This window comes from Dermacentor albipictus, chromosome 1, assembly GCF_038994185.2.
Source record: "Dermacentor albipictus isolate Rhodes 1998 colony chromosome 1, USDA_Dalb.pri_finalv2, whole genome shotgun sequence".
Taxonomy (NCBI): Eukaryota; Metazoa; Arthropoda; class Arachnida; order Ixodida; family Ixodidae; genus Dermacentor; species Dermacentor albipictus.
The window spans coordinates 363450379-363462296 of record NC_091821.1 but is presented as its reverse complement, the minus strand read 5'-3'; the positions used below and the strand labels follow the sequence as shown (position 1 = coordinate 363462296).

Sequence of the window (11918 nt, the reverse complement as noted above, 5' to 3'; positions counted from 1 at the left end):
AAGAAAACTGGCGGCTCTCTATACGAAGTGTCTATCAACTGCATGGGTCCCAGAAAATTGGAAGAATGCAAACATTATACTAATCTACAAAAAGGGCGACGTTAAAGAACTAAAAAATTACAGGCCTATTAGCTTACTCCCAGTATTATATAAAATATTTGCCAAAATTATCTCCAATAGAATAAGGACAACACTGGACTTTAGTCAACCAAGGGAGCAGGCCGGCTTCAGGGAAGGTTACTCTACAAGCGATCACGTCCATGTCGTTAACCAGGTTATCGAGAAATCCGCAGAGTACAATAAGCCTCTATATATGGCTTTCATAGATTAAGAAAAAGCATTTGATTCAGTAGATATACCAGCAATCATAGAGGCATTGCGTAATCAAGGAGTAAAGACCACTTACGTAAATACCCTGGAAAAACTCTACGGAGATTTCACAGCGACCTTAATTCTACACAAGAAAAGTAGGAAGACACCTATAAAGAAAGGGGCCAGACAAGGAGACACAATCTCTCCAATGCTATTCACTGCGTGCTTAGAAGAAGTATTCAAGCTATTAAACTCGGAAGGCTCAGGAGTAAAGATCGACGGCGAATACCCCTTAACCTTCGGTTTGCCGATGACATTGTTCTATACAGCAACAATGCAGACGAGTTACAACAAATTATTGAGGACCTTAACAGGGAGAGTGTAAGAGTGGGGCTGAAGATTAATATGCAGAAGAGAAAGATAATGATAAATAACCTAGCAAGGGAACAAGAGTTCAAGATCGCAAGTCAACCTCTAGAGTCTGTGGAGGAGTACGTTTACCTCAGTCAACTAATCACAGCGAACCCTGACCGTGAGAAGGAAATTCACAGAAGAATAAAAATGGGTTGGATCGCATACGGCAGACATCGTGAGCTCCTGACTGCGTGGGAGCGTACAGTTATCATTGAAAAGGAAAGTTTACAATCAGTGCATTTTACCGGTACTGATATTCGGTGCCGAGACTTGGAGGCTGACAAAGAAGCTTGAGAACAAGTTAAGGACAGCGCAAAGAGCGATGGAACGAAGAATGCTAGGCATAACATTAAGATACAGAAAGAGAGTGGTTTGGATCAGAGAGCAAGCGGGTATAGACGATATTCTAACAGACATTAACTGAAAAATGTGGCACGGGGCAGGTCATGTAATGCGCAGACTAGATAACCGTTGGGCCATTCGGGTGACAGAATGGATACCAAGAGAAGGGCAGCGCAGTAGAGGTATGCTATAGCAGAGGGTAGGGGCTGCAGCTTGACGAAGCCTCGGGGAGGGAACTCCGTTATTGTTTTCTTAAGCACTGCTTGCTTTATTTCCGTGCACTGCATTTCTGCTGAGAGAGAGATAGAGAATGAGAGAGAGAGAGAGAGCAGTGAGAACAATGGTAAAGGGGGCTGGAGGATGAGAACATGAAGAGAGGTTGACAGTATGCACGGTACACATATGTAATGAAGGTTTTATCCTTAAGTTTATGCCAAGAGGTCGCACAGGCTGGTTCATCTCAAGAAACGCTCTTCGAAGCTTTGCGCATCGCAGACGCGCGAGACCACGAAACCAGGATCGCCTCCTCTGAAAAAAAATATGCCTACCATCTAAGTACCCTAAAGCTGCCTGTAGAGCCAATCTCTCATCTTCGCACGATGGCCAGTCACACAGGAGGTGTATTAAGATTTCTTCTACACCACATATGTTGCTTTTGGCACTGTCCACCATTCGACTTACGAATGGATACGCGTTCGTAAAAGCAACGCCTACTCGCAGGCGGCACAGTAGCGTTTCTTCCCGTCGAGAATAACGGGGCAAACGTTGTAACTTCATACGTAGGCTCAAGATATTTCAGGCGGGGGGTTGCATAAGCAAACGAACACGTGTTCATTACCAAATATGACAACTTATCAAATAGAAAACGAGGCCGAGGTATGTGCCCGTGAGCTGAGTACTAATCCATGTCTACATTGTCACTATTCCGAGAGAACGCTGTTCAAGAGGTAAAGCCGCCAAAAGTTCTCGCTTTCCGGCGATTACACGCGCACCTCTCGGCACAATCCGCGAGTTAAATGTCTTTAGGGTCAGGGGCGTAAAACACGAAAAGCCCGGTGAGTATAACAGAACGGGAACTCGAAGAATTCGGGACTGAATAAATTCCTCCTCCCGAGAAATGGCCCTCCCTCTGAACGTCTGGCCGAGCCAGATATGGGACTTTGACGTCACCAACGACTGCAAAGGTTATGATGGCATTACTAGAGCTTACGGTTTTTCCGTCCTGAGTGGCACTCGAATATCCGACCCTTATACCTACCCACGTCGCGAAATCTTATGTCATAATGCCCACGTCTTTCGTCCAGTTCCTCCGTGCGAATAATAAAATGAATTTCAGCGTATAGTAATCCTTCTTTTGAAGTAAAGCATGACATTCGAGCAGATGCGTTCATGTCCATAACCTCGCACTTTATTTTTGGTCATTGTAGGCTGAGCTATATGTGCTTACAACAGCGCCGATGACACGGTTATGACATTTATATGAGCAAACACCTCAGTTTCGGCATGTCACAAGTGTTTGTAGATTATTTCTCGCCGTCTCAGTTTTCAGAAAGTTGCCGCACTTCCAGTGAGCTTCAGCAGCACAGCGCCCGCCGCGTTTACCAGTATTCAAACCACCGGGTTACGGCTTTATTTAACGCAACGCCATCTTTTCCCTTCCTTCGTCCGGTTTAGAAGCATATTATTTAGAGTATCATAAAAAAATCAACCGTTAAAAGAATAATGATCGAGTGAAGTAATTTTCAGGTCCAAAAGCAGAAAGAGGAATCGCGGTCTGGGAGCCTTAAATCTGTAGCCCTTACTTTTTGCACTAGAATATTTAGAAGGCCCCAGTGTACATTATATTCGAAAATACATGTATCGGCACAAGCATTCAATACAAATAGGTGAAGCAGAACACTTTCCAAACTGCTCAAGAGAGAGAGAGAGGAAAGGGGAAAGGCAGGGAGGTTAACCAGAGAAAAAAAAATCCGGTTGGCTACCCTACGCTGGGGAGAGAGGGGAGGGGGAGGTAAAGTGGAAACAAAGTAGAGATAAGGAAAGGAAGGAGCATAGACACACAATCACAATCACTGCTCAAGCATTTTTATTATAATAACGTAGCACACTGCCATGGGTCACGATGCTTCTGAAACAACTTTAGATTTCCTAGGAACCAGTTTTTAAAGCGGCAGGTTTTTTTTTTTGTTTTCTCTACCGACACAGTAGTGCGACTGAGTGCACCTCGGTTCACCTAATCGAACGATAAATCACGACATAAAACCTACTCATATAATACCAGCTCATAGGTCTTTTAATGAAATAGCGCATGATATTCAACGACTATTCTGATTTTCTTAAGTTTCTTATATTTAGGCAACTCAATCTTAGGGCAACTCTACTAGCTACGAGCCCTATATTAAACAATCCTACAGTATGGGCATGTGCTACTGTGACAAGGTCCCGAAATAATAAATGTGTTCAGATATGCGTCGCGGTTCTCTCTGCCATACAATTTCCCTCATAATTCTTCCCTCGATGAACATCAAGCAACAACTTCGCCCTCGTGACGTCACTGCATCCTCAATTTAAAGTGTGCCTTCGACTGAACTGCTCTGTGCATTTGGACATAGTTTTATGAACTGTGAAACGAATAGACGTAAACATTGCCCCACCAAAAAAGCTTGGCCAGTGATGTGCATATTCCTAAATACAGCATAGCATTACACGTTGCGTAGGCCTAAAATAAACTCTGAGTTGTACGCATCGCATTTAGTTGCATAAGATTTCTTTATCCGGTTCTATAAACCTTCGTTTAACGTATATTGCAACGTATGCTCCGGATTTGCATTGTACGATTAACGACCAATTTACTATCTCTGTATAAAGAACCAATTGTAAGTCGCTGTTAGTTAGTGGATGTGCTACACACCAGAATTCATGATGCCTTGCTGTGGAGAACGAGCTTTGCGTGCAATCAAACAGTATCGAGCAAAAATGCCACATTACTATAGACGACACACCTCGACACAACATAGCTTGTTATTCCTGCATACAGTTTGGCCCTAGACATAACAATATTCTACGCCTCATTCCAAACGACTGTTGCAGAATAAGTGATTGCCTTATTGGCGCTCATTTGCTTGGTTTCACAAAGTATCAAGCTCCTCTCTCTGCATTTTGCTTTTAGAATCTTTACCGACAGGTTTATTGCAAATAACGGAAGCGTATTAATGCTTTCATAGCCACACTCATATTGGAGTCCGTAAAATCTACAAGGTTAATTCTCCAGTTTCCAATGGTTGTCGACACTGTACACTAATTATCTGTTTATATAATAGTTGTTTACAAATTATGTTGCAGTTCCACATATCGAGGCTGCCTGTGCTTTAAACATGCACACTGATACGAACCTTGATACTAGCTTCAGTTTGATAGTATCAATACGCAAATTTGCTGTCAACTGCATTGGATTTGCGAATAATAGGTTCAGAAACAATCCCAGTCGAAAATCTTCGACTCAGCTAAGAGCAAAAGGTTCTGTAAAGAACTGAAAGCTTAACTATGTTTAGGTAGTTATCAGTCGTCAGTAATTATCTCACAGTTACCGACGTCCATCGCCGCTAGCAATACGTTGGCTTAAGGATATGTTATATTCTCTCCAACACGGTCTAAAAATTTTGCCCATTCCAGATTATCTCCAATATGTGTAACTACTATAAGCAAACGAGACCCGCTTTTTGCATATGCTCTACTAAATTCGGCCCCAGCAACTCGCGACCAGAACATAACGTACGCGTGGTGTGTGAACCTCTGGCGATGCCCGCAAGCGTGCAGCAAGAGCAGCCCCGATACCCGATACATTTGACAGCGCACGACTCGAAGACGAGGGCGAAACAAAGGAGGCGAAGAATGACCCACATTTGCGCTGAACCGGCGCCCCTATCCCCACTTCCTTCGCGTCTGCGCAGTTCCTGTACTTCCGGCACCTCCCTAAAGAACCCCAAAAACCTGCGCACCCTTTCCCTTTTATTCCAGAATCAATGTCACAAAAAGCTATGTCTCGCGGGCTTTCTCATCCTCAACGAGACACGCCGAGAGCCGTCTGAGTTCCGGTCCCTACTTCGTTCCCTAGATGGCGCCGCCGGCACAAAAAGAGGGAGACGAGTTTTGGGGAAGGATGGGGCCAGGGAAAGAGGGGGTGGCACCGCAGGTCCAAGCGGCCCCGGGGGGGAGTGGCGCCGATCGAAGGAACAGCGACTCGCCCAGGCAGCAGGACAAGCCTGGATCGAAGCAGGGCTGCAGCTGCAGCAGCGGGCTCGCGTCACGAACCGCCCAAGAACGGGCCGCCGCCGAAACCAAGAAGGAAACCCGCACGGAATATACCGCCGCCGGCGCCGAGGATGCGACCGTGGCACTGCGCCGCCCCCGGGAAGTAGGCGACGACCAACAGCAGCGCACGAGCAGTTCTTGTTTCTTTGGGAGGAATCCCGGGTCGTGTGGCCGCAGAGTGGCATAGCGTTGCCGCGCGGTCCAGCAGCGGGTCCCCGACGGAGCTTCGGCGCAGCAGCCTCCTCAGCAACGGTGTCGCCGCCGCCGTCCGCGCTCCAATGGTGGCAGCCCGGGGACGATGCTCTGTAAATGGAGGTTGCCCCCCGTGCGTCACCGCGTGAACGAGCCGGCCTAGGGGCGCCCGCCCTCCGCGCTAGGCCTGCAGCAGCTGCGGCGAAGGCCCACCCGCGGCCGAGAACATGCGCCCGCGCCCCGGCGGCGTGTGCAGCAGCAGCAGCCTAGTGGGCCAGCCCTGCGCGCTGTGCGAGCCGCCCACCGCCGCGTTATGATGCTTCCCTTCGGAACACCCACGGCCCGGAATCAAGACGAGCTTCTAGCTGCAGACACTTCTCCAAGGTGAGCCGACCCGCTTGGGGCAAACCCCTCTCTCGCCCCCGCAGCCGACGCCAGCCGCAGCCACGGCCCCACGCTGTTATGCGGGCCGGGACTCGGGCCACCGATGCCCCGCGACCTGGCTTGTTGGAGACGCGGGGCAGAGGGGAGGGGGCAAAGGGGCAAGGGCGCCACTAGGCCTAAAGCCAACGGCCCACGACCGTTTCCCGTTCCGGACAGTTCTCGCACGCGACTCGCGGTCATCCGGCCACTATACCGGAGAAAGAAGCATGCACGGAAAGGCGACGCGCGAGCCACCGCCGAGCCAGTCGTCGCACACAGAAACACCCGAGTGCAGCGTCATTCCTTCCACAGCCAGTGCACACATATACACACCTACCTCGCACGACGGCTACACGCACCCGCGAGCTCCGTACCTATAAGCCGACGGGAGACGCCCATGTAAACGCGTCCTTACACGGCCCGTGTCGCAGCGCCGGTCAAAGCTTTCGCCCTCAGTCCGGCGCTGGCGAGACCCTTTTCTGCGCTCGAAGGGCAGAGCAGGTCGTGCGAAGAGCGCTGCCAATGCCGGTGACCCACTTTCGGGACGGGACGTGCGCCGACACTAGGCCTAAGCGGTTGTCCAAATATGCGCAGTGCCTTCCCGGGGGTCCCGGTGTTCTCAGCTGCTTCTCTGTCCAGCCGCGGCTGCAGACACCAATTTTAAGTCCCAAGAATGGATATGAAAGGATCGATAAAGCAGTTGAGCCCGGTCTCGAAATGTTTAGCTTACCGTGACGCCTGGACGACCAAGTGGTGCACAATCGAGTACGGGTTTGTTTTGGATAGCAGAGTCGCTGTTTACGGCTGCGAATAGAATTACATGAAAAAGAAAAGTACCGGTATTTCGACTAGCATGTTGTGGTGCTGAAAGCAGGAGGTACGAGTGCCCACCCACTCCTCGCGGTGTACGTCTCTGTATCCACGTAATGGCTCTTGGAAACACCTACATGTACGGGTGTAGAGGCCTAGCCAGAGGTCACTTCGGGTAGGATTATCTCGAGACTGTTCTACTCTGTGATCAGGACACGTCACAATCAGTTTGCCGCCTCGCAAGACAGCATGTGCCTAGATCAGATCGCCTATGCGAGGGAAAGGTCACAGTGTCAAACCCACTCGCTGTTTCATTGATCTACACTGAGCGTCTCGGCGTATTAACGGTGGCCGTGGACGCCGGTGTTTTGAAACGTGAACCTTCAAACAAAAAACCCAAATCCTATCGTGCAATTTTTAAAAGCGCTTATTATTCTCTTCTACAATATCGTAGCCACCCATACTTTCATATTTAGAAGCAATTAATGTCTGCATTGAGGGTTTCGTTGCCGTGATGTGTTGGCGTATTTTGTATATCTGCTCAATGGTAACTCGTATTTATAACAAAGCGACGTTGCTTATGCCGTAATAGCTGCGACTTATTGCCAAAGCGCAGGAGATTGACTGTCCTCCTGTTTGAGTGAAAGAATCAGCCTGTCGATAAGCTAGAATCACACCCCCTACTGTCATTGTGGCATCGAAAGGATACGAGGACATTGTGTGGTTGCTTAATGTTAGTATTGAACTTTCACCGTGATACGTTAGCAGCTACGAGCAACCATACATACGCCATATATTTGCCGCTCGTGTACTTATCGACAAAAAAAAGGCAAAAAAAAGAAAGCTCTCACGGTACGAGTGCTTATATGTTGAGACGCCTGTTGTGTCGAGTACCCATCAAACAAATAAAACGCGTAAGTAACAGCGGAGCCTTCAAGTGTGCTTAGGAAATCGAGCTCGGAACAGCCGTTCCTTCTCTTTTTTTTTTTTTCGTTGGTGTGCTCACTGCAGCGTAGACGCAAGGCAACTGGCTGGGACACGCCCTTGTGCGTCAGCGGTTGTTTCGCAACCAGTGAATTTGGTTTAGGGGAGGCTTGCATTTATGACTAATAGAAAGAAAGTACTGAAGTTTTTGCCTATTTTAATCGCTAGACAAATGCGTAACATCTGTCAGCGTTATTTCTTTATGCATATTGTTTATTTCATTTGCCATTTTTCTTATTCGCAATTTGTCCGCACGGATTTATGCAGGACACACTTACTTGAAGATGACAAAGCCCAGTGATGTGCTTCATAGGTAACGGCTTTCCCGTGGTGTTGTGTGTCCATCCACCATAATGCATTATTTTCTCGTCACCGAGTGATGTGCATTACATTTTACCTGTCTTCTGTGTATATGTGCGTACGCTATACTCCTACCTGCTTTAAATTTTCGTTCAAGATGCTTTCTTCTTGTTGGTCTTTGTATTTTTTCTTTGTGTGTGTGCCTGTTCTGACACCTAGCTTTGCGTTTCCTTTACATTGTGTTCTTACTTTACGTCATAACCTTTATTTTACCCACCGTGGTTTCTCAGTGGATATGGTGTTAGGCTGCTGAGCACGAGGTCGCGGGATCAAATCCCGGCCACGGCGGGCGCTTTTCGATGGAAGCGAAATGTGAAAACGCCCTTGTACTGAGATTTAGGTACACGTTAAAGAACCCCAGGTGGTCCAAATTTCCGGAGTCCTCTACAACGGCGTGGATCATAATCAGAAAGTGGTTTTGCCACGTAACACCCCGTAACTTAAATTCCTTTTATTTTGTATTTGTTATTGCAACTAAATTAGATGGAGTAGGCGTCGTTAACGTAAGACGATAATGTACCGCATTCGTTCATAACTTTGCACCTATACAGAAAATCACAAGCCGAGAAATCAGCCGGCGAGGTGAAAATGTTCGTTCGCGATAACTATATACTGTAATTGGTCTATTGAATTATTGCTTCTCTAAAGATACTTCTCGTAATCATATCAATTTTGTAATGTAAACTATTTTCCCAGAAGGCAAGTGCCAACTATCGCTAACCAGTTCGGGCCTGAAATTAGATGCGTAGAACGTCCCAGCGATGCCATTCGTTTGCACTGCTTTCGTGCTTTCTGGATATCTTGCAACACGTTCGTCTTTGCAAGTAAGCTGAGCGTTATGTTACCGCTGATGTCGTAGACGTCACGCAGGCGTCAATGCGTCAAGAAGCAACTTGCACTAAGCTTCATACTCGTCTTGTTTATGTCCTTATGAGTTGATTAATACCTTTTTTCTTTTTTTGTTGTTGTTGATATGTGTCTTTGTACTTAAACGCTTTACCTAATGAAGAATGCTCCTTAAAATATTCCCTGAACTTGGTTCGCCTCCCAGGTGAGAATAAATGGAACACTCATGTAGGGCAACTCCGAAGCTTACTCTATGAAGTGCAGAAAAAAGGTTTTTAAAATTTGGCAGAAAATGTTTTCAAGCCAACTATGAGTATCGTGTCCAACGAATGACATTACAGCTGAACCACTTCAATATTAAAATCGGCAGATGAAGCTAAATTTTCTCACTCGATATGAAAGAAAGACTAGAAACTGCTGCCACTTGACGATTTAGAAACTTCAGAAGTTCAACGTGTTCAACCTGTCGTGTCTCATAAGCAATCTGGTTACAGCGTTACTCAACAATTCAGAAGATACAGTCTATTTTGTGCTACTGACAGCTGGTAGCACTGTTTTTGTGTGACATCGTCATGGTTTTATATTTATTCAGGTAAATAATTTAAAAAATGAATGTTATTCCTCAGAGAAACATAATATATGAAGCATTAGAGGTAGGAAGGTTAACAATAAAAAGGTCTCGTTTGCTACGGAATACTTAAAAAGGGAAGAATTTATGTTTTCATGGAGAGAGAAAGGAGCCTCTTCCTGTACCAGATATGTTTAATGGAAGGATGAGAAGCTAATAGAAAGATGAGACGGGGAAACAGAATGTTCTGTTAACACATACACCGACGAATAAAATCGCACGTGACCAAAGGCGACAACACCGGCCAGTCAACCTTCAGAGGCTTTCGCGCCCACAAACAGCGTGGTTGAGTTCCCGTATTTTACCTGTAGAAAATGGCCATCGTTTAAGGAATGAGAGAAAATCCTGTTGTGCATGCGAATGCGCCGCGAGTGGCAAACATACTATAGCGCATTTCCTTCTTCTAGTAAACGTCACTTCTCAAAAATACTTTGATGTTTAATTAACATTTGTCGACGCGGCCCCACGTTTTCACAAAATTTCATTGCTGAGATGACCACAATGTTGCGAACCTGATAGAGATTTACTAACAACGCCCAAATGCTTCATTTGGGAAAATTTGACTTCATCCTATATTGCTTTGGCTAGCGCAGGCATTCTGAGTGATGACATCATCGTAAATAAGACTGCCAAAGTGGAAAAAAAAATAACATTTACTTTTAGGTGCGCCGGGATTATACATGACAATCTTTTCGTGCCCAACAAGACAGCCTTAAATGAAATCAATATGGCGAAACGCACATTCCGAACGTGTACATAATTCAGACATCAATCACGACTGTAGGCAGAAGTGTGAGCATTTAGTAAACTATGCGCGATTAGTCCCTGGCGTAATTGTCCGGTGGGGATGATAGTCGGACATTGAATAAAACTGCAACGTGAAGCCACAATGTGCATCGTCTAAGACTTAGCAGAGTACTACGTTGTGTGAGTTGGTGCATAGCTAATCTGACGTACTGTGCGCAAACAAGAAGAAAACACGAAGAAAAAATAAGGAGACAGAAAGAGCGCTCTCTCTATCTCCTTCCTTTTTCTTCTGTTTTCTCTTCTTTTCTTTCTTTTCTTTCTTTTTAGTTCTTCTTTTTTTTTACTTTGCGCAACAGTAAGTCGAATTAGCTAAGGAGACTCTAGAGCCATGAATGTCGAAAACAAGGGACCAATACAGTTGCATGTCTTGCGAGTGAATAACGCCAGCGATGTCACCCACCTCGCGAAATAACGACAAACCCGTGGCGAGCTTTTGCCTCATGAGGACAGTCCAACAAATAACCGAGACCAACCCTTTCCTCGATGCTCTCTCCGTTACCGGACGAGCCTAACGGTGGGTCATCAGACGCTGTACGTTTGAACAGTCATAAGGAAAACGTACGAGTGCCACCGTCCTTCACTATACTGACAACCCATTTGAACAAGGGTGCCTGATGACGAGAGGACGCAGAGAAGCGTTTGCATTCGCCACCCGCTCCCTCACCATTGCCGTATCGAGTGCCTGGAATGACTGCCCGTGTAAACACGATACAATGGTCGCACAGAACAGCAGTGGGAAGGTACCCGTTGCTACTTATTCCGCCCGGCCACAAAGCGCTTCCGATGCACGTGCAGTGCAACTTTGCTGTCCAAGCCGTCTAATTCCAGTCAATAAATATCGAAGCTGTTGTGAAGATGCGTCCGTAAAACACAAAGGTGTCGCGCAGACGCGTCTGGAGAAACCAAAAAACCGTCATCATCAAGTCTCTTAAAATCAATGCTGTTGTGCAGACATGTTTGCAGAGGACAAGTCTGTTTTGCTGACGCGTCTTTTAGACATCAAGCGTATTGTCGAAAGGTATCGGTTAAAGAAAGAACAGTCGAAATTGATTTGCTGTTATGAAATTGCAATTGTTGACAACAAATGGGTTGCAGTCTCTACAGCGCCGAATCTTCTGAAAGAATAAAGAGGCGACACGAGAGAAGCTGATTCTTTACAGCAATAATGTAGTTCCATAACACTTGCTGGCCCGCGCAACAGTGAGAAAACGCTCGCATTTATTGAAACCTGCGCCATCAACACGGACCGGGCGATCAACAGAAGTAAAAGACGAGCGTATCTACGAGTACGAGCGGCCGCACCTCGGCATACTGCGTCGCATACCGACAGCGGCGCTGTGAATGGCTCGGCTCGAGGCGGGGTCGTCTTCGCTCGAAGACGCGCGACTCACATCCGACGTCCCGACGCGCCCCACAATGAGACCGCGCGTTTCAGACGTCAACACGCCGTATCGAGGGGAAGTCGAGGGGCCAATCAATACGCCATGAG

At 46.8% G+C, this 11918-nt stretch overlaps 1 protein-coding gene across 1 annotated transcript in view; it reads left to right on the top strand.

The window, feature by feature from the left end:
* Positions 1–5321: 5321 nt before the first annotated feature.
* The window catches only part of para (sodium voltage-gated channel paralytic), a 229289-nt gene continuing 222692 nt past the window's right edge, over positions 5322–11918 (top strand). The window contains exon 1 of the mRNA XM_070531852.1: positions 5322–5955. The gene's annotated coding sequence lies outside the window, so the exon portion shown is untranslated. The remainder of the gene's footprint in view (positions 5956–11918) is intronic.